This window comes from Salvia splendens, chromosome 15, assembly GCF_004379255.2.
Source record: "Salvia splendens isolate huo1 chromosome 15, SspV2, whole genome shotgun sequence".
NCBI lineage: Eukaryota > Viridiplantae > Streptophyta > Magnoliopsida > Lamiales > Lamiaceae > Salvia > Salvia splendens.
The window spans coordinates 23,593,905-23,613,893 of NC_056046.1; positions in this window are offsets into that span (position 1 = coordinate 23,593,905).

Here is a 19,989-nt window from a genome sequence, read left to right on the forward strand (position 1 = left end):
CTTCTTGCAATATTTTATCATCATATATCTAGCCCAGAGTGAGCTTTGCTCTCGGAATCTCCACCATAACTTAATGCTAAAGGCTCGGAGTACTTCTTTGGTTTTTCGAACTCCGAGCCCTCCTTCGGACGTCGAGAGGTAGATCTGATCCCAACCGATCCAGTGTGTTTTTTTCCTCTCACTTGTCGATCCCCAGAAGAACCGAGCCATCTGCTGATCCAATTGTTTGAGCGCCCCGGAGGTTGGCTCGATGGCTTGGAAGATGTGGAGTGGCACCGCTTCGAGCGTACTCTTGATGAGGGTGAGTCTCCCTCCAAACGAGAGGTGGCGGTGAGCCCACCCTGTGACCCTCGCAGCAAGCTTTTCCCGAAGGAACATAAACATGTCTGTACGCTTTACACCTCGATAAATAGGGACACCAAGATAAAGGAAAGGGAAGGTACCTCGAGTGAATCCCCCTTCGGCCTGGATTAGGCCGACACACCTCTCATGTTTTTCGGCAATGTAGAAGTTACTCTTTGCAAGATTGATTTGCTGTTCGGAGATTCCCGCGTATTCATCAAGACAAGCTCTGAGCTGCCTCAGAGGGACTTCTGCCGCTTGGGTGAAGATTACAATATCGTCGGCATAGGCGAGGTGACTAATCTCCATGCATCCCCGAGAGGCTTTAAAGATCATCTCCTTCTTTCCCAGAATGAGTTTATCCAGAGACCTTGAGAGGTAATCCGCAGCAATCACAAATAAGGAGGGTGAAATTGGGTCACCTTGTCTAAGGCCGCGAGATGACTTGAAGAACCCGGATGGAACTCCATTAATTAAGACCGAAAACCAGCATGAGCCCACACACCTCTCAATCATGGAGATCCATCTGGCGGGGAAGCCCATTCGGTCCATGACCTTGATCAATAGGGGCCACTGGACTCTGTCGTAAGCTTTAGCCATATCAATCTTGACCGCAACATTGGGGGCCGGCGCGCTCCTCGGAAGTTCATGGAACATCTCTTGCGCCAAGAGGACGTTATCATTAAGCAGCCGGCCTTTCACAAACCCACTCTGATTTGGCGCAATAACCTGAGGGAGGAGGGGAGATAATCTCCTTGTGAGGATTTTGGTGATGATCTTGTTTGAAACATTGCACAAGCTAATGGGGCAATAATCACTCCACGAGTCTAGGCCAAGCTTCTTCGGAATGAGTACGATGCTCGTGGCCGTGATGCTTCGGGGTAGGTAGGCTCCCTCGAAAAATTGCTGGATAGCGGCCACAACATCAATACCGACCGTATCCCAGCAAGATTGATAAGAGGTGGCTGTGAAACCATCCGGTCCAGGTGCGCTATCTCCGGAGATGTCAAATACGGCTTTTTTCACTTCCTCTGCGCTTGGTGGATTCGGTAGGGCTTCCACTTCAGGAGAAGGTGAGAGGCGCTGAATCAAGCCCAAATCCGGCTCCAGGAGAGAGAGGGGTCCCGGGGCAAGGAGGTTTTGGAAGAAATCCACGGCAGAGTTCCTGATCTCCAATTCCTCCGTGAGTTCTCTCCCCCCCACATTGATCTTGTGGATGCGCATCCTTAATCTCTTTTGTTTGACCCAGCTTTGATAAAATTTGGTGTTCTTGTCGCCCTCCGCAAGCCATCTAAGGGTCGCCTTTTGTCTCCAGAAGTCCTCCTCCATCTTGAGAAGACGGATATACATGGCAATGCTACGGTTAATTTCTGCCCTGTTATCCGGGGAAGGCCTCTCCTCAAATTCTGCTTGGGCCATCGCGATTTTTTCCTCCATTTCCCTAAGGTTGTCATGAATGTTCCCGAAGACAGCCTTATTCCACTCCTTAAGGGTTTTCTTAACTCGGCCAAGCTTAATCTGAAGATTGAGAAGTCCTCCAGCCCCGGTCGGTTGGCTCCAGTCATCCCGAACCAAATCAGCAAAACCATCGTGCCTAACCCACATATTTTGAAAACGGAACGGCCTGCCCTCAGTGTGGGTACGTGGGGTTCTGCACCGGACCAACACGGGGCCATGGTCCGATGAAACCCGAGGTAAGTTTGTTACTCTAGTCGCTTCAAAGCATTGTGCCCAAGGTTCATTCACTAACACTCTATCGAGCCTCTCGAAAAGGCCATTCTTGGCCCATGTAAATTCCGAGCCATCGAACCCCGGATCAAGAACTCTGCAATATTCAATAGCCTCCGCAAAGTCCACCATTTCAGCTTGTCGGTTAGTGTCACTACCAACTCTATCGCCCGTCGAAAGAATGGTGTTGAAGTCTCCCCCAATGATCCAAGGCGAGCCTTCAGTAGCCAGTGCAATTTCCCTCATTTTGTCCCACAAATGGATCCTTTCGCCCCTTGTGCATTTAGCATAAACCGCTGAAATGCCAATGTGTCCCACAAGGCGAGGGGACTCGACCCAGCCATGAAGAACTTGATCCGTGTCGCATTCAGCACAGAATCTTGTGCCTTCTTCAGCAAACACCCATATCTTTCCATTCAGATTTGATCCTTGGAAGACGAGCCCCAAGGTCTTGGAGAACTTCTCCGGGTCGGGAGCCGTTAGTGGTTCCATTAATGCAAGAAAATTAATATTATGAGACTTAATTAATCTTTTTAGAACGTTTTGGGTGGGCACATTCGCAAACCCCCTAACGTTCCAAAACATGAGATTGAAAGACATAGTTAACAGTGGAGGTTCGTACCCGGCGGGTGTGAAGGCCCTCCTTGGAATTTGGTAAGTTGATGGTCTTGCGGAGGGTAGCATGTATCACCCTCCGTGATTGACATGGTGGTATCCTCGGCATTTTTGCTCGGCGTCCGCTCCACCTCAATGGTATCGCAATCCTCGAACTCATCCCCATCAACCTCCGACAAATTTGGGGGTCTAGGGGCATTTCCAACATCGACTCCGTTGGGGGGATTGTATGCTTCCCACACATCCATGTCCTCAAGCTCATTTTCCACAAAGTTTTCCCGAGCCATGAGGGAGTAGTACCGATTGGTGCTCATGTGGTTTTCCACCGTTTGTGACTCAGCCCGATCGAGATTAAAAGGGAGGAAAGAGCCTTTCGATTTCTCTCGAGTACCCGATGCTGAGGCGCACGGTACCTTCCCTTATTCGCTCCCTTCGGTGAGCCTCCTCGGCCGCCTCCGGAAGAGGAGGGAATAGCAATCGGATCTCTAGTGTGTTTAGCGCAATGATGAGCTCTATGATCCTCCTCAATGGGGTGGATGACTAGCTCCATGCCTCCTTCATTTTGCATTTCCCCCATGATGTCCGGCCCCGACCAATTCAGGCCATTGTGCGCATTTGCCTTCGGGTTAAGCCGTTGTTGGTGTACCTTTGTCTTGTTCTTCCCTTGTTGTATCCATTCCGAGTTCCCATCATGCCTTGCACCCTCACTTACTTTCCCGGCTTGACGGTCCCCTTGTTGTGGCTGTTTCGGAGGGGCTACGTTGTATATTTTACATGGAGCATTGACATGGAAATACTTGAATGCTAAGCATATTTTACTCCAATTTCAAGAGGTGGCCGATTATGCTAAGGTGCTAAATGGCCCTAATGGGAGTCCGAATTGGTATGTTGATTGCCATCCGATGAGGGTGTTCAAGTGGGCGCCGGATTTTGACACGTTCTTTGAGTCGCCAATTGTTGCCGTGTGGTGTAACATATTAGGTACACCGGCTCATCTCTATGAGGAATCGGCCCTCTTGGCAATCGGTAAGCTCCTTGGCAAGCCACTACAAGCCGATCATGCCACAATTCATCAAAGCCGACTCTCCTTCGCAAGGATTTGCGTAGAGATTGACATCTCTACTCCCCCGACGGAAGAGATCATCCTTAATATCCGAGGCAAAGACTCGAGGTACAATGTGGCATGGGACCGTATTTCATTGTTTTGTGATAATTGTAAACATGTTGGGCATGAGAAAGAGGATTGCCATGAAGCGGGAAGGAAGTCTCGGGGTAGAGACAAGGGTCGCCGAGCATCATACAAGGAGAACCTTTCAAGCCACGCCGCCAAGATCATCCACCGTGAGTGGCGCCCAAAGGCGAATGGCACTCCATCGTCCATTGGACAGTTGGAGAGATCCAAAGATTGTAACAATCACGCGGAGTAAGGGTACATTGGGTGCGGGATCGTCGAAGTCAAGAGTGGCTAGTAGGAGTCACCCAAATGTGGATGAGGATGGCTTCCAATTGGTGTCGAGGAGGAGGAAAGGAAAAGTGCATGAGGGCGATATGCACACCAAGGCTCCACACGTGGATGATTGGCATTTGAAGGAGAATGTTGCTACGGTGACATTTGGGAGTGTCCCACCGGGTGCGAATGACGCGAGCTTTATCTCCATGAGTGTCGCATGTGGGTGCCCCAACCGGGAGATAGAGGGCCACATCGAGGACCTTGATCCAGGAGGGCATGTACCTAGCGGAGGTATCCCTATTGCGGGCCTTAGCTAGGTGATGGACAGAAGTGTTGGGGATACAAAGGTTGTATCAAATGGTAATTGGATTTTGAGAGTATATAAATGACCACCTCTAGTTGTTAGGGTGGCCCTCGTTGTACTCTAATTTGTCATGCCTTGGCGAGTCGTCACTTTTGGGCGACTCAGTGTATGTTTGTTTGTAACCAATGGTTTTGGTAATGCACAGGTGTGGGTCCGCCTCAACCCTCCGCCCTTTGGGGTGTGTTTGGTTAAAAAAAAAATTCCTCAAAATGTAGCACAAGTTAGAAGTTTTCATGGTCTTGCAAGTTTTTATAGGAGGTTTGTCAAGGATTTTAGTACAATTGCTGCACCTTTGAATGAGATTGTGAAAAAAGATGTTTGTTTTTATTGGGGAGAAAAACAAGAGCATGCTTTTAATCTCCTTAAAGAAAAACTTACAACTGCACCAATTCTTTCTTTGCCTAACTTTGATAACATGTTCGAGCTTGAATGTGATGCATCTGGAGTAGGCATAGGAGCTGTTTTGTTGCAGGATGGAAAGCCAATCGCTTACCTTAGCGAAAAGTTGAAAGGAGCTCAATTGAACTATCCAACGTATGACAAGGAGTTATATGCTTTGGTTAGAGCTTTGGAAACATGGCAGCATTACTTGTGGCCTAGAGAGTTTGTAATTCATACGGATCATGAATCTCTCAAGTACTTGAAAGGTCAAGGTAAGCTTAGCAAGAGACATGTTAAGTGGGTGGAATTCATTGAATCATTTCCCTATGTAATCAAATACAAAAAGGGAAAAGAAAACATTGTGGCTGATGCATTGTCTCGGAGGTACATTTTGATCACTACTTTGAGTTCTAAGTTGGTTGGTATTGAGTTGATTAAGGAAATGTATGATAATGACCCGGACTTTTCTTCTATCTATTTAGCTTGTGAGCATGCTGCATTTGACAAGTTCTATAGGCATGATGGCTATTTGTTTAGAGAAAATAAACTGTGCATTCCTAAAGGTTCTATGCGTGAATTGCTTGTGCGTGAAGCTCATGGTGGTGGTTTAATGGGGCATTTTGGAGTCCATAAGACAATGGATGTTTTGCATGAACATTTCTTTTGGCCTAGAATGCGTGTGGATGTTGAAAGAATTTGTAAAAGATGCAAAACTTGCATGCAAGCCAAGTCTAAATCACACCCACATGGTTTGTACAAACCGTTACCAATTCCTAGTGCACCTTGGGAGGATATTTCAATGGACTTTGTCTTTGGTTTGCCAAGAACAAAAAGAGGTAGAGATTCAGTTTTTGTGGTTGTTGATAGGTTTTCAAAAATGACACATTTTATTCCATGTCACAAAACTGATGATGCACCTCATATTGCTGATTTGTTCTTTAAAGAAATTGTCCATTTGCATGGTGTTCCTAGATCAATTGTGAGTGATCGAGATGCTAAATTGGTGAGTTATTTTTGGCGTGTGTTGTGGAATAAGTTGGGAACTAAACTCTTGTTTTCTACTACTTGTCATCCACAAACAGATGATCAAACTGAAGTAGTTAATAGGACTTTGTCTCAATTACTACGAACTTTAGTTAAAAAGAACTTGAAAAGTCTGCTACTAATCTTTAGTTAAAAAGAACTTTAGTTAATAGGACTTTGTCTCAATTACTGCTTATCTTTTGCTGAATTTGCTTATAATCGAAGTGTTCATTCTGCTACTAACTTTTCTCCATTTGAAGTTGTGTATGGTTTTAATCCATTGAGTCCACTAGATTTGATTCCAATACCTATTGAAGAACGTGCAAGTCTTGATGGAAAAGCTAAGGCTGAAATGGTGAAAAGATTGCATGAAAGGGTAAGACTCAACATTGAAAAGAGGACAAAACAATATGCAAAGCAAGCCAACAAGGGTCGGAAACAAGTCATCTTTGAACCGGGAGATTGGGTTTGGTTGCATATGAGAAAGGAGAGATTTCCTTCGAAAAGAAAGTCCAAGTTGCAGCCAAGAGGAGATGGACCATTCCAAGTGATTGCAAAAGTCAATGATAATGCTTACAAATTAGACTTACCTGGTGAGTTTAATGTAAGTGCTACTTTCAATGTTTCTGATTTATCTCCTTATGTTGGTGAATTAGATTCGAGGGCGAATCCTCTTGAAGAAGAAGGGAATGATGGAGACACAACCAAGCTGATCTACAAGGACAAGATGATGGATCCATTGATCATTCCCAGTGGGCCAATTACAAGAGCTAGAGCTAAGAAGATAAAGGAGTCCATGTTGCTTTTAGTTGTTGAAATAAAAGCCCAATTACAAGACCATTCTACATTGGGCCAAGTGGTGAATATTATTCAAGTTTGTGGGCAGCCCAAGACTTGAAGTGTGGAGTCACTACATATCACATTTTGGAGGCCCAAATTGATGATACATGATGCATTTTTCGTCCAAGTTGGAGCAGCCAAAATGAAGGGTCTATTTTAGTTACATTTTATGTTAAATAAGTGACTTTAGATATCCTAGAGTTACACCAAAGGTTTAGGAGTTACTTTTCTTTTATTATGAGTCATTTTTAAGCGTCTTAAGTTGTACTAATGATGTGAGACTTTCAAGAGTCCATTCTAGCCTATAAATAGGCTTGTAAGCATGCCATTTGAAGACCCATTGATCAAATACGAAATAGACTTTGTCTTGTGCGTAGAATTCTCTTTGTAGAGGTTTTCACTTGTTTGGAACTTATAAAGATACTTTGAGCTAGTTCTTGTGGCGTTCAACCATACCGAGGTTCTTGGCTGATCATATAGCCATCGGGTCGAGGTTTTCCAAGCTCTGGAAGTGGATCAAACCAGATTATCAATCAAGGGAGTCCGCTGCCAAACCTTATACGTGGGGTTCTTGGATCAATATATCCAACGGGTCCTTCGTCGTATCCCAATCCATATCAGGGTCACCTTCAAACTCCAATTGAGCCAATGCAATGTTCTCTTCACAAGTTTTGAGGTTGGCGTGTATATTCCCAAAAACTTCTTTGTTCCACCTTTTAAACGATTTTTTTGATCCTTGCTAGCTTGATCTTCAAGTTGAGGAGGCCCTCAGCCTCCATGGGAGCCATCCAATCTTCTTGCACCAACGCACCAAATCCCTCATGCCGAACCCACATGTTTTGGAACCGGAACGCTCTACCACCCCCGTGGGTATTAGGCAGTCTGCATCTGACGAGGAGAGGCCCGTGATCCGAAGCTATACGGGGGAGGTTTGTGACCCTTATTGCATCAAACATTTGGGACGTCATCTCACTAATCAGCACCCTATCCAATCTTTCCATGAGGCAGTTCTTAGCCCAGGTGAATTCAGACCCATCGTAGCCTGGGTCCATTAGTCTGCAATCCTCAATAGCCTCGGTGAAATCAACCATTTCAGCCTGACGGTTTGTGTCGCTCCCCGTCCTATCTCGAGTGGAGAGGATTGTGTTGAAGTCCCCTCCAATAAACCACGGTATTCCTTCCGAGTCTTGGGTAATATCCCTCATCTTTTCCCAAAGGGCATACCGCTCTCCTCTCGTGCATTTGGCATACACGGCCGAGATCATAATAGGGGTTGAAATCCGAGGACAGGTGAACCTCCCATGCAGCAGCTGTTCCGAGTCATCCATCACAACAAAATCCATCCCTTCCTCCACAAAAATCTAGATTTTCCCATTGATGTTCGACCCCTTGTAGGACAGCCCCAACACTTTCGAAAATTTGTCCGGGTTAGGGGGGGGGGGGTAAGCGGCTCCATTATTGCAAGAAAACAAATATTATGAGATTTAATTAGTCTTTTTAGGACGTTTTGGGTTGACGCGTTCGCGATTCCCCTAGCGTTCCAAAATAGAAAATTTAATGACATGATTAACAAGATGAGTTCGTACCCGGCGGGATTGACGCCCCCCCTTGGAATTCAATGATTTGAAGGTCATTCCCTCCTTGAGATGCCGCGGCCTCCAAAAGGGCGGGATTGGCTCCATCATCGATTTCATTGTGGGAAATGGTATCTTCCCAATTTTCCTCGTCTTCCATATCATTCTCCATGAAGTTCTCTTGAGCCATGAGGGAGAAATATCGATTGGTACTCATGTGACTTGATGACCCTTGTACCTCGGTTTTCTCTAAATTGAAGGGTTTAAAATAGCCTTTCGGTTGCACTAGGTCACCCGAGGCCGGGTTCACTTCTCGCCGCGCCATATCCGCTCCTCTTGGCTTACCCCCCGCGCCCACTTCCAAATGATGGGAATTTAGCGAGCATCCCTTTAGGTGGATTGGCGTTTTGCTCATAATGGATGATGATCATGTCTTTACTCCCCGCACCTTGCATATCACCCAAAAAGTCCTGCCCCGACCACTCCGCCCCCGAATGCACATTGGCTTTCGGGTTCATCCGGATGTTACCTTCCTTTCCCTTGTGTTTCCCTTGATGTTTCCATTCCATGTTATTATCGGTTTGCCTCGGTTCAGCATTGTTCTTCTTAGCTCCTATTCCTCCATGTTGTGGCTGTTTTGGTGTTGCTACGTTGTAGTTTTGCTTCGGAGGTCGATCCGCCTTCCCGGAAGCATAACAAACTTCACTTTTGTGACCGACATGTTTGCATTCTCCACAATAGGACGGGATCTTATCCCACTTTACTTGCTGCACCAAAGGGCGCCCACAAATGTCAAGGATGATCTCGTCGAGTGGCGGCTTTGTGATGTCGATCTCAATGCATAGCCGCGCAAAGGAGAGTCTCGATTTGTTGTCCGTTGCTCTATCTACTTGGATCGGGTTACCAAGGAGTTTCCCAATGGCATAGAGGGCCGATTGATCATAAAGGTGGATCGGGAGTCCAATTAGGTTGCACCATATCGCCGCAATTGGAGACTCACAATAGGCGTCAATGTCCGGAGACCATTTGAAGACTCTCAACGGATGCCGATCAATGAACCACACCGGTGTCCCTGTGGGTCCACTAAGGAGCCAAGCATAATCCGTCATGTCCTCAAATTGAACAAGAATATGTTTGCCGTTAATATATTTCCAAGTATAGCCAAGGCAAAATTTAATATTGTCTAGGGCCTTTTGGATTTGATAGGCAGCAGGGATTGAATGCGAGAACTTACCTACAATAGCATGGCCGAGAGACGAGGCCAACCTTTGGATTTCTGACCCGGAGAAGTAGATGGATGGCACTCCGTTTGACATGGAAGCAAAGCCGATATTTTGGATGTTCTCCGGGACAAAGACTTGCGGGCCTTCAACAGCCGATGGCACCCGCACCATGTCGGCCATGGATTTTGCCTTGGTGGGGTTCCTCACACCCGGCTTGGTATTGCCTCCTAAGGGGTTGTTTATCGGATTACCTTTCGATTTAGCCCCACCGTGAGTGTCGGTTTGCGGTCCTTCACATGGGTCCCTCTCGTCCATGGTTTCATCGGGAGGCTGCGGCGTTTCTATTTCCATCTCGGTCGGCGTCGGGTCCGTCGCTTGCGTGTTCGAGGCCGAAGGCGCGGGTGTGTCTCGAGGGGGGTTGCGGATTGTCTTGGTCTTCGGCCATCCTGTTCTCTCTAGTGCCGAGCTGGTTTCGAATGATGCTCGGATTTTCCGGGTCCTTCCCATTTCGAGAGGTGGGAAATCTTCAAGGGATGGGCCATTCTCAATGATTGGCACGCATGATTCAATATCTTTGTCTCTCTAATCTGGAAGAGGGTTGGCCTTCGTCGTGTAGACCGTGGCCGGTGGGGATCCGGCGAGGAGGGGCTGCGCTGCCGTCGTATCAAGCATCTCCCCCGCGGCCAGGTCTATGATTTTGAGGATATCACTCTTTTTGTCTCCATTTGCTGCATTGGTAGAGATGAACAAGGCACGTTCCGAAAGGTGATTTGTTCCCATGCCCATTTCGGGCAAGTTGACTATCTCACTCCCAAATGTACTTTTTGGCACACATGTTACGGCCAAATCCTCTTGGGATACGCTTAGGGATCCGACATCATCTCCTCCAATGGTCGTCTCGCTCATGACGGGTCCATGGTCGGAGGGTGGCGCCACCGCCGCTGCCGGTGCATTTCCGTGAACCACCACCTCCATTCGGGCTCAATCCTCGGACGTAGGGGCTTTAGGATGGGTTCCTAGGCCTAGTGCTTCCTTGCTATCGAAGGAGCCAGCCGACAATAGAGTTACCTTGCATTTAGGGCTATCAAGGGCGGAGCTCGGGCCGCAGGTCTCGGCCTCGGAGGTCTCATCTCCTCCAAAGTAGAGCTTCTTCCTAAGTTGTTTTTCCTCCGGGAATGGGGACCTTTTCCGGCCATGACCTTTGGTGAGAGGTGCCGGCGTGCTCTTCCTAGCCATCATCCTATGCTTCTTGCTTTGCATTTTCACTTCTTTGGCCGAGATCTTCGGTGTTGGGTCATCGCTTGAGTGAAAAACCATAAGTTGGTCCGGGATAGACCTAGCCTCCTCGGGGTCCGGAGGGGCTAGGGTGGGGTTCGGGGGGGTCCGGCACGGCCGTTCGAGGGTATGACCGCAACGCCGTACAAAGGTAGGGAGTCGGCGGGGTTGAGGGCTGGTGGTGTGACGAGCGGCGTGGAAAAGGTCTCGGCGGTTATGGGGGTGGGGAGGTGAGGTGTGGTGGTCGGCGTGAGAAGAGTCGCGGCGGGTCGTGGATGTGTATGGATGGACGGCGGAAAGAATCAAGTGGGGGGGGGGGGGGGGGATTGCTAGAGAAAAGGGAGAGCGCCTCTCTCTAGAGTGTCAGCTCAACCCCTGCTCCTTAAAGAAAAACTTACAACTGTACCAATTCTTTACAATGTGTCCAACACCTTGACAACGAAAACATTTGATATCTCTATTTCGAGTAGAAGTAGAAGTAGAAATACCTTTACCCTTCTCAAATTCTTTGGACTTGGATGTCGACGCTTCATTTTGGGGTTTAGAAGCTGCCCCAAAATTGGATTTGGATGAAGTCCACTCTTTTGTCCTTGAAGAATCCGAACTTGTTGAGATTGTTCCCTTCTTCTTCAATTGTCCCTCCACCTTCATGGCCATATGAACAATGTCCTCCAACTCCACATAGTGTTGAAGCTCCACAATGTTTGCAATCTCCCTATTCCGCCCACATAAGAATCGAGCCATGGTTGCTTCTCTATCTTCTTTAACATTTGCCCTAATCATAGCAATCTCCATCTTTTTGTAGTACTCATCAACAGATTTAGTACCTTGTTTCATAGATTGTAATTTTTGATACAATTCACGAAAATAATGAGAAGGTACAAATCTCTTACGCATTATGCCTTTCATTTCTTCCCAAGTCGAAACTGGTCTTCCTCCATATCGCCTTGTACTAGTTGTCAATTGATCTCACCAAGCTATAGCATAGTCTGTGAATTCAATAGCAGCAAGTCTAACCTTTTTCTCCTCGGAATAGTTGTGACACTCAAAGATGAGATCCACCTTACTCTCCCACTCCAAATAAGCTTCGGGGTCACTCCTTCGTTGGAATGTTGGGATATTCAGTTTGATGCTTCTCAAATCACCATCAACTTCATTTGTACGCCCTCCTCTTCTACCATTTCCATGTCTCTCATTTCGATGACTGTATGAAGCATTATCCTCTCCTTCACTCTCTTCTTCCTCGTTATTGTTTGCATTTGCTTGAAGTTCCAGCCTCTCCAAGCACTCTGAAACACTTTCCAGAACACGTCCAAGCCTTCTAAAATGTTGCTGCATGGCTTTCAACGTAGGATCAATTTGATTGTCATCAGTAGAATCCATCCTCACAGTTCACTCGTGTATCACACAAAAATAAACCTCACAAAACACTCGTGTATATCACTCGTTGGCTTTTACCTCTCCTCAAATAATCTCACCACTCAAGCCTTTTACCACTCTTTCTCTTTTGCAAAGATAACACAAGTAAAAAATAAATCAAGAACAAACAAGAACTAATAACGACCAACCAAACTTCAGCCCTTGAATGAAGGATGAAAGGAAATGGTCAAGAAAATATGAGGTGAAATATGTATTTCGTTTTTTTTTCTTTTTTTCGTTTTTTTTTCTTTTTCCAGTTTTTTTTCAAGGATATGAAAGATAAACAATGTAAGATAAAGCTAAGGATAGATCAATACCAGTTGGCTCGTGATACCAAGTGATATAGATTGGGATACGACGAAGGACCCGTTGGATATATTGATCCAAGAACCCCACGTATAAGGTTTGGCAGCGGACTCCCTTGATTCATAATCTGGTTTGATCCACTTCCAGAGCTTGGAAAACCTAGACCCGTTTGCTATATGATCAGCCAAGAACCTCGGTATGATTGAACGCCACAAGAACTTGCTCAAAGTATCTTGATAAGTTCCAAACAAGTGAAAAACTCTACAAAGAGAATTCAACTCACAAGACAAAGTCTATTTTCGTATTTGATCAATGGTGTGTTCAAATGACATACTTACAAGCCTATTTATAAGCTAGAATGGACTCTTGAAAGTCTCACATCATTAGTACAACTTAAGACACTTAAAATGACTCATAATAAAAGAAAAGTAACTCCTAAACCTTTGGTGTAACTCTAGGACATCTAAAGTCACTTATTTAACATAAAATGTAACTAAAAAAGACCCTTCATTTTGATTACTCCAACTTGGACGAAAATGCATCATGTATCATCCATTTGGGCCTCCAAAATGTGATATGTAGTGCCTCCAAACTTCATGCCTTGGGCTGCCCACTAACTTGAATAATATTCGCCACTTGGCCCAATGTAGAATGGTCTTGGAATTGGGTTTTTATTTCAGCAACTAAAAGCAACATGGACTCCTTTATCTTCTTAGCTCTAGCTCTTGTAATTGGCCCACTTTGAATGATCAATGGATCCATCTTCTTGTCCTTGTAGATCAGCTTGGGTGTGTCTCCATCAACTAGGTCCACTTAGCACCTTAGCACCTTAAATGACCCGACGTTCCCCAAGCCCCCAAGCCTTTTTGGATTTGGAATGTGGATGGGAGTGAGTGGGAGAACTTTCCGACAATGGCTAATCCTAGCTTCTCCGAAAGATATTCCGTTTCAAGATCGGTAAAGGAGAGGGAGGGTGTACCTCCAAAAACAACCGGGTGCCCCCAACGGTTTGATCTTGTCGGCATCCAACGGAATTGGCTTGGCCTTCCCGAGGTTGGGCGTGGCTGTTGTTCCCTCCTCAGCCTCCGTCCCCCCATGTGAGAAAACTGCCCTCGCCGCCTTCCACGCTCTCGCCGGCGACGGCACCTTTTCCGGCAATGCCTCCGGCGGGTGAACATCGAGGGCGCGGTCTCTCATGCATCCATCATTGTCGAGAGAGGGAGGAATATCACATGTGGCTGAATTTGAAATCAAATTGGCATTTGCCAAAAAAGGGCCAACATTGTCTTGCCCATGCAAAGTGACCTTTGGCTTATCCTCATTTTGCAATTAACATGCAACCACTCCCTCACAAGTCACGTGAAGTATGGTACTTGCATTGGCCGAATGGTTGACCAACTCCAATTCCTTGCGTATGTCACCAAGATCCCAGCGAACCGGTGCCGGCGTGGTTCCGGCCACCACCTCTTGGTCGCGCCCTTCCCTTTTGCGGGTCGGCACATTCCCATCCTTAGCCATTTGAGCTAAGGAGTTCAACATCTCCCCAATGAAGGTTTGCTCATTTTCCGGCGACCTCTTATCTTCTCCATGGTGTTTGGCTAAGAGACAATCGGCCATTTCAAAGGCCATCTTCTTCTTCGCCCTACTAACCACCGAACTAACTTCTAGCCCGGCGCGTAAGAGGGCACGACGTGATTTCTCCGGGTGCGGCGTGCCAACCCTCTTTGATTTTGCCCGAGCAATTGAGTGGAAACTCCATTCCGACGAGGTGAGAGCCTGCGCCGTGTAGATCAAGGCCGCGGCACCCCCCTCCGACGACCTATCGCCGGACTTCACCATGTGTTGGATGCAACAATCACATTACACCTCCCCCTCAAAGGGGAGGGAGAGGGAGTGGACGAATTCTAGAGAGAAGGGAGATGGAGTTATGCACACCTTGCTAGGATATGCGTTTGTCCCATAGAAGGCTTCGCTCCCCTCTAGTGCACTTTGCATACACGGCCGAGACCATTGTGTCGCATGGTAGCCGAGGACAAGTGAACTTTCCGTGGAGAACCTGATCCGTGTCTTCCTCGACCTCAAAGTTAGCCCCTTCCTCCACGAAGATCCAAATCTTCCCGTTGGAATTCGAGGCCTTGAAGTTCCGCCCCAAAGCTTTTGAGAATTTCTCCGGATTTAGAGTCGTGAGCGGCTCCATTATTGCAAGAAAATTTATATTGTGAGATTTAATTGGCCTCTTTAGGACGTTTCGGGTTGGCGCATTTGCGATCCCCCTAACGTTCCAAAATAAAAAGTTAACTGACATGATTAACAAGAGAGGTTCGTATCCGGTGGGTGTGAAGTCCCTCCTTGGAATTCAATGATTTGAAGATTGTTTCCCCCTTGGTATGTCTTGGCTTCCATGAGATTAGAGTTCACCCCGTAGTCTTCACTGTTAGGAGGCATGTCCGCTTCCCATTCTTCATGTTATTCATCCTCATCCTCTACAAAGTTCTCCCGAGCCATGGGGGAATAGTATTGGTTGGTACTCATGTGGATTTCAGCTTCTTTTGCTCCGGCCTTCTCAAGATCAAAATGTCGAAACGAGCCTCTCGAACTCCCATGGTCAGCCGCGAGAGCGGGTGCCTCTCGCCGTTCGGTAATCACTCCTTTCATAGCATACTCGCGCCCACTTCGGACTTCCTTGTTGGGGTAGGGGACCATGTCCATGCCATGTTCCCCTTGGAATCCTCCCACAATGTCCGGCCTCGACCACCCCGTTCCCTTGTTCTCCTTTTCCTTCGGGCTCTTCCGTGAATGACCTTCCTTTGCTTTGTTCTTCCCGGCTTGTTTCCATTCCATGTTGTGATCATTTTGTTTCGGTTCAACAATGATGTTCTTGACTCCGTGCTCCCCATGTTGTGGTTGTTTTGGTGGGACTATATTGTAATTCCGTTTTGGGGGGCGTTCCGAAGACCTAGCCACATATCACACCTCACTCTTGTGACTCCAAGATGATTTCATCGGGGGGCGGTTTTGTAATGTCAATCTCAATGCAAATAAAGCGAAAGAAAGTCGTGACTTGTTGACCGTCGCTCGATCTACTTGAATTGGCGTGCCTAGGAGATTACCAATGGCAAAGAGGGCCGAATGATCGAAAAGGTGGATAGGAAGGCCAATTAGGTTATCCGTGCCACTTCAAGAGAGAGAAGCTCTCCCTTCTCTCTAGATTTCGTCCACTCTCCCTCCCTCCCCTTTGAGGGAGGTGAAATGTAATCTTCAGCCACGACTATGGTGAAGGCCGGCGGAGAACCGACGGTTGAGGCTGCTACGGTTTCATCTCACACGATCCAATCACCCCGCTCGCCGGAACGGAGTCTCCCTTTCATCCCACGGCCAAAGACGAAGAGGGCCGGGACTTCTTTCCCTGAGAGAGGCCGACGTGAGCTGAAACGCACAAGCCTTGAGAATATTTCGGGGGTTAGTCGAATCAAGAAAAAAATGATCTTCGAAATGGCCGAGGAGCTACTCGCCGGGAAAAATGATGAGGAGACGGCATCGCCGGAAGGAGAGCAGCCTTCCGATGGGTATACGATGAGAACGTTTGCTCAAATGGCAAGGCTGGGCCCCTTCGAAGCAGCTACGGGTCACTTACTCCTTCTCGACCATGAACGGTATTTTGCTGCCGGAATCTCGGACGATAACCTAGTGGACCCACCAGTCAAATCCGGTTTCCGGGAGGTAGTTGAGCCGATGAAGGAGTCGACATCAAAGATGGAAGAAAAGAAGAAGAAGATTGCAATGGAAATGCTCAACTCCGAGGAGGTGGCCGGAATTTCGCCGGCGCCGGCAAGCCGGAGTGAGCTGGACCACCACCCAACCGGTGCAAGTACAATACATCACATGGGTCCTAGGCTAGATGATGGGGTGGCATGTGATGTGTTGGAATCATGTGACTTGCAAAAAGAGGTAGAGACAAAGACCACTTTGCATGGGGAAGAAGGTGTTGCTCCAAATGGGGAAAATGACAATTTGTACTCACAAGCAATACCATGTGCTACTTACCTCCACCTTGAGGCTGATACACGCATGGAAGACCGTGCCCTCGTGGCACAACCGCCGGAGCCGTCACCGGAAAAGCTGGCACCGCCGGAATCTTCGCCGGAAACCCTGGCACCGTCGGCGAATGTGTGGAAGGCGGCAACGAATCATTCCAACCGCGGGGGGACCGGGGCCGTGGAGGGTTCATCGGCCCCAAATCGAAAGTCCGAGCCAATCCCCTTGGACGACGGCAAGACCAAGCCTTTGGGTACAGCCGGCTCTTTTGAAGGTACGCCATCGCTCTCCTTTTCCGATTTTGAAACGGATTTTCTCTCGGAGAAGCTAGGGCTAGTAGCTATTGTCGGGAAGTTCTCCCATTCACTCCCGTCCACAACCCAAATTCAAAAAAGTCTTAGTGGCATGGGGCAAGTTGGAGCATTCACATGGAAATACTTGAATGCTAAGCATATTTTACTCCAATTTCAAGAGGTGGCCGATTATGCTAAGGTGCTAAATGGCCCTAATGGGAGTCCGAATTGGTATGTTGATTGCCATCCGATGAGGGTGTTCAAGTGGGCGCCGGATTTTGACACGTTCTTTGAGTCGCCAATTGTTGCCGTGTGGTGTAACATATTAGGTATACCGGCTCATCTCTATGAGGAATCGGCCCTCTTGGCAATCGGTAAGCTCCTTGGCAAGCCACTACAAGCCGATCATGCCACAATTCATCAAAGCCGACTCTCCTTCGCAAGGATTTGCGTAGAGATTGACATCTCTACTCCCCCGACGGAAGAGATCATCCTTAATATCCGAGGTATAGACTCGAGGTACAAAGTGGCATGGGACCGTATTCCATTGTTTTGTGATAATTGTAAACATGTTGGGCATGAGAAAGAGGATTGCCATGCAGCGGGAAGGAAATCTCAGGGTAGAGACAAGGGTCGCCGAGCATCATACAAGGAGAACCTTTCAAGCCATGCCGCCAAGATCATCCACCATGAGTGGCGCCCAAAGGCGAATGGCACTCCATCGTCCATTGGACAGTTGGAGAAGTCCAAAGATTGTAACAACCACGCGGAGTACATCGAGGGTACATTGGGTGCGGGATCGTCGAAGTCAAGAGTGGCTAGTAGGAGTCACCCAAATGTGGATGAGGATGGCTTCCAATTGGTGTCGAGGAGGAGGAAAGGAAAAGTGCATGAGGGCGATATGCACACCAAGGCTCCACACGTGGATGATTGGCATTTCAAGGAGAATGTTGCTACGGTGACATTTGGGAGTGTCCCATCGGGTGCGAATGACGCGAGCTTTCGCTCCATGAGTGTCGCATGTGGGCACCCCAACCGGAGATAGAGGGCCACATCGAGGACCTTGATCCAAGAGGGCATGTACCTTTTTTTTTTTTTTTTTTTTTTTTTTTTTTAATCAAACACCTTCACGGTGGAGGGTTCGTGGGTCCCTCATCCCTATATTTCAAAAGTGGTTGAATACAAAACGTGGCCACACCCGAAAGTGGTGTGCCTACACGAAAATTAGGAGTAGTATGCGGTCCGGTTCCACAAGCCCGGACCACATCATACTCCCTTTCAAAAGGTAAAATACAATTCAACAAAAGGAAAGACTATATCCCTTTCCACCAAAACACGAGCCTATTCTTCCTCTTCATTATGGACCCGAATGTTCGGGATACCCATTGCATCCATCCTAATCATCGCTGTGAGGTGCCTTGGTGCCGTGAGGGCATTCATACGCCAGTAGTCATTTCTTTCCAATCCCATTTTGGCGAGGAGATCTCCTGCTCTATTCCCTTCCCGGTGGATGAAGGTGATACGGGTGTCTTGTTGGCGCTTGAGGATTGCTAGTCGTGCCATCACCCGACTAATATGGGCCGGTCCCCAGTGCGTGCCATTTAGGAGCTTAACCGCTTGTTGTGCATCCGACTCAACCCAAATAGGCCTTCTGAATTCTGCGGCGAGCGTCAACCCGAATTGGATGGCCAGGAGCTCCGCTTCGAGGGCTGAGTGAGCCTCGAGTGGGGAGGTAAAGGCTGCAAGCATGTTGCAGGAGGGCATGTACCTAGCGGAGGTATCCCTATTGCGGGCTTTAGCTAGGTGATGGACAGAAGTGTTGGGGATACAAAGGTTGTATCAAATGGTAATTGGAATTTGAGAGTATATAGATGACCACCTATAGTTGTTAGGGAGGCCCTCGTTGTACTTTAATTTGTCATGCCTTGGCGAGTCGTCACTTTTGGGCGACTCGGTGTATGTTTGTTTGTAACCAATGGTTTTGGTAATGCACAGGTGTGGGTCCGCCTCAACCCTCCGTCCTTTGGGGTGTGTTTGATTAAAAAAAAAAGGAAGGCCAATTAGGTTGCACCATATTGCCGCAATGGGCGATTCACAATATGCGTCAAATTCGGGTGACCATTTGAACACTCTCATCGGGTGACGATCGACGAACCACTGCTGAATTTAATGTTTTCAAGAGAAAAACCACAAGTATGTGTTTAGCCTTAATATATTTCAAAGAAAAACCACGGCTGAATTTAATGTTTTCAAGAGCCTTTTGAATTTAATGCGAGGCCGGGATAGAATTTGAAACTTACCTACGATGGCATGGCCATGGTTTGTTGCAAGCTTTTGGATTTCTACCCCGGAGAAGTATATTGCCGGGACGCCATTGGATGTAGTTGCGTATCCAATATTTTGGATGTTCTCCGGGTCGAAGGCTTGTGGGCAATCTAGTTTTGGAGCTTCCCGGACCATATCCGCCATGGACTTTGGCTTGTTGCCATTTGTCCCACCCCTTTCATTACCTCGCCTTGGTGGGGTACTTGTCTGGGTGTTTTGCGAGCCAATTTTCATCGTGGCCTGGTTCCCCTCGGCGTTTTCATTACCCTCATGCGGACCAACTTCAACCATAGGTGTGTCGGAGCTTTGTGGCCCCTCCAACACTACTTCGGCCTTTTTGGAGCTAGACGGGTCCATGTTCAAGCTCTCGGGTGCGAGCATGTCTCGGGAGGAGTAGTCTCTCGGATTTTCCGAGTTCTACCTCTAGTGGTGGAAAATCTTCAAGGGATGGCCCATTCGCAACCCAAGTTATGATTGAGGTAGTTTCATTACACCCCATAATTGTATGAGGGGGTTCCATTGTCGTGTGTGCATTATCCGATGGGTTGCCGGCGAGTAGGGGCTGCGCCGCCTCGGCATCAAGCCTCTCCGCCGTGTCAAAGGTGACGAGTTGTAGCACATCATTCATTTTTGGCTGCATTGGTGAGGGACTAGGCGGTACATCACGTGAGGTCTCGGCAAGGTAGGGGACAAAGGCACTTTCAGAAGGTAGTTTTGTTCCTATGCCCATTTCGGGTAAGTTGACTCTCACACCCCCCATGGACCGTTGAACATCACATGGGCCATCTGAATCAGC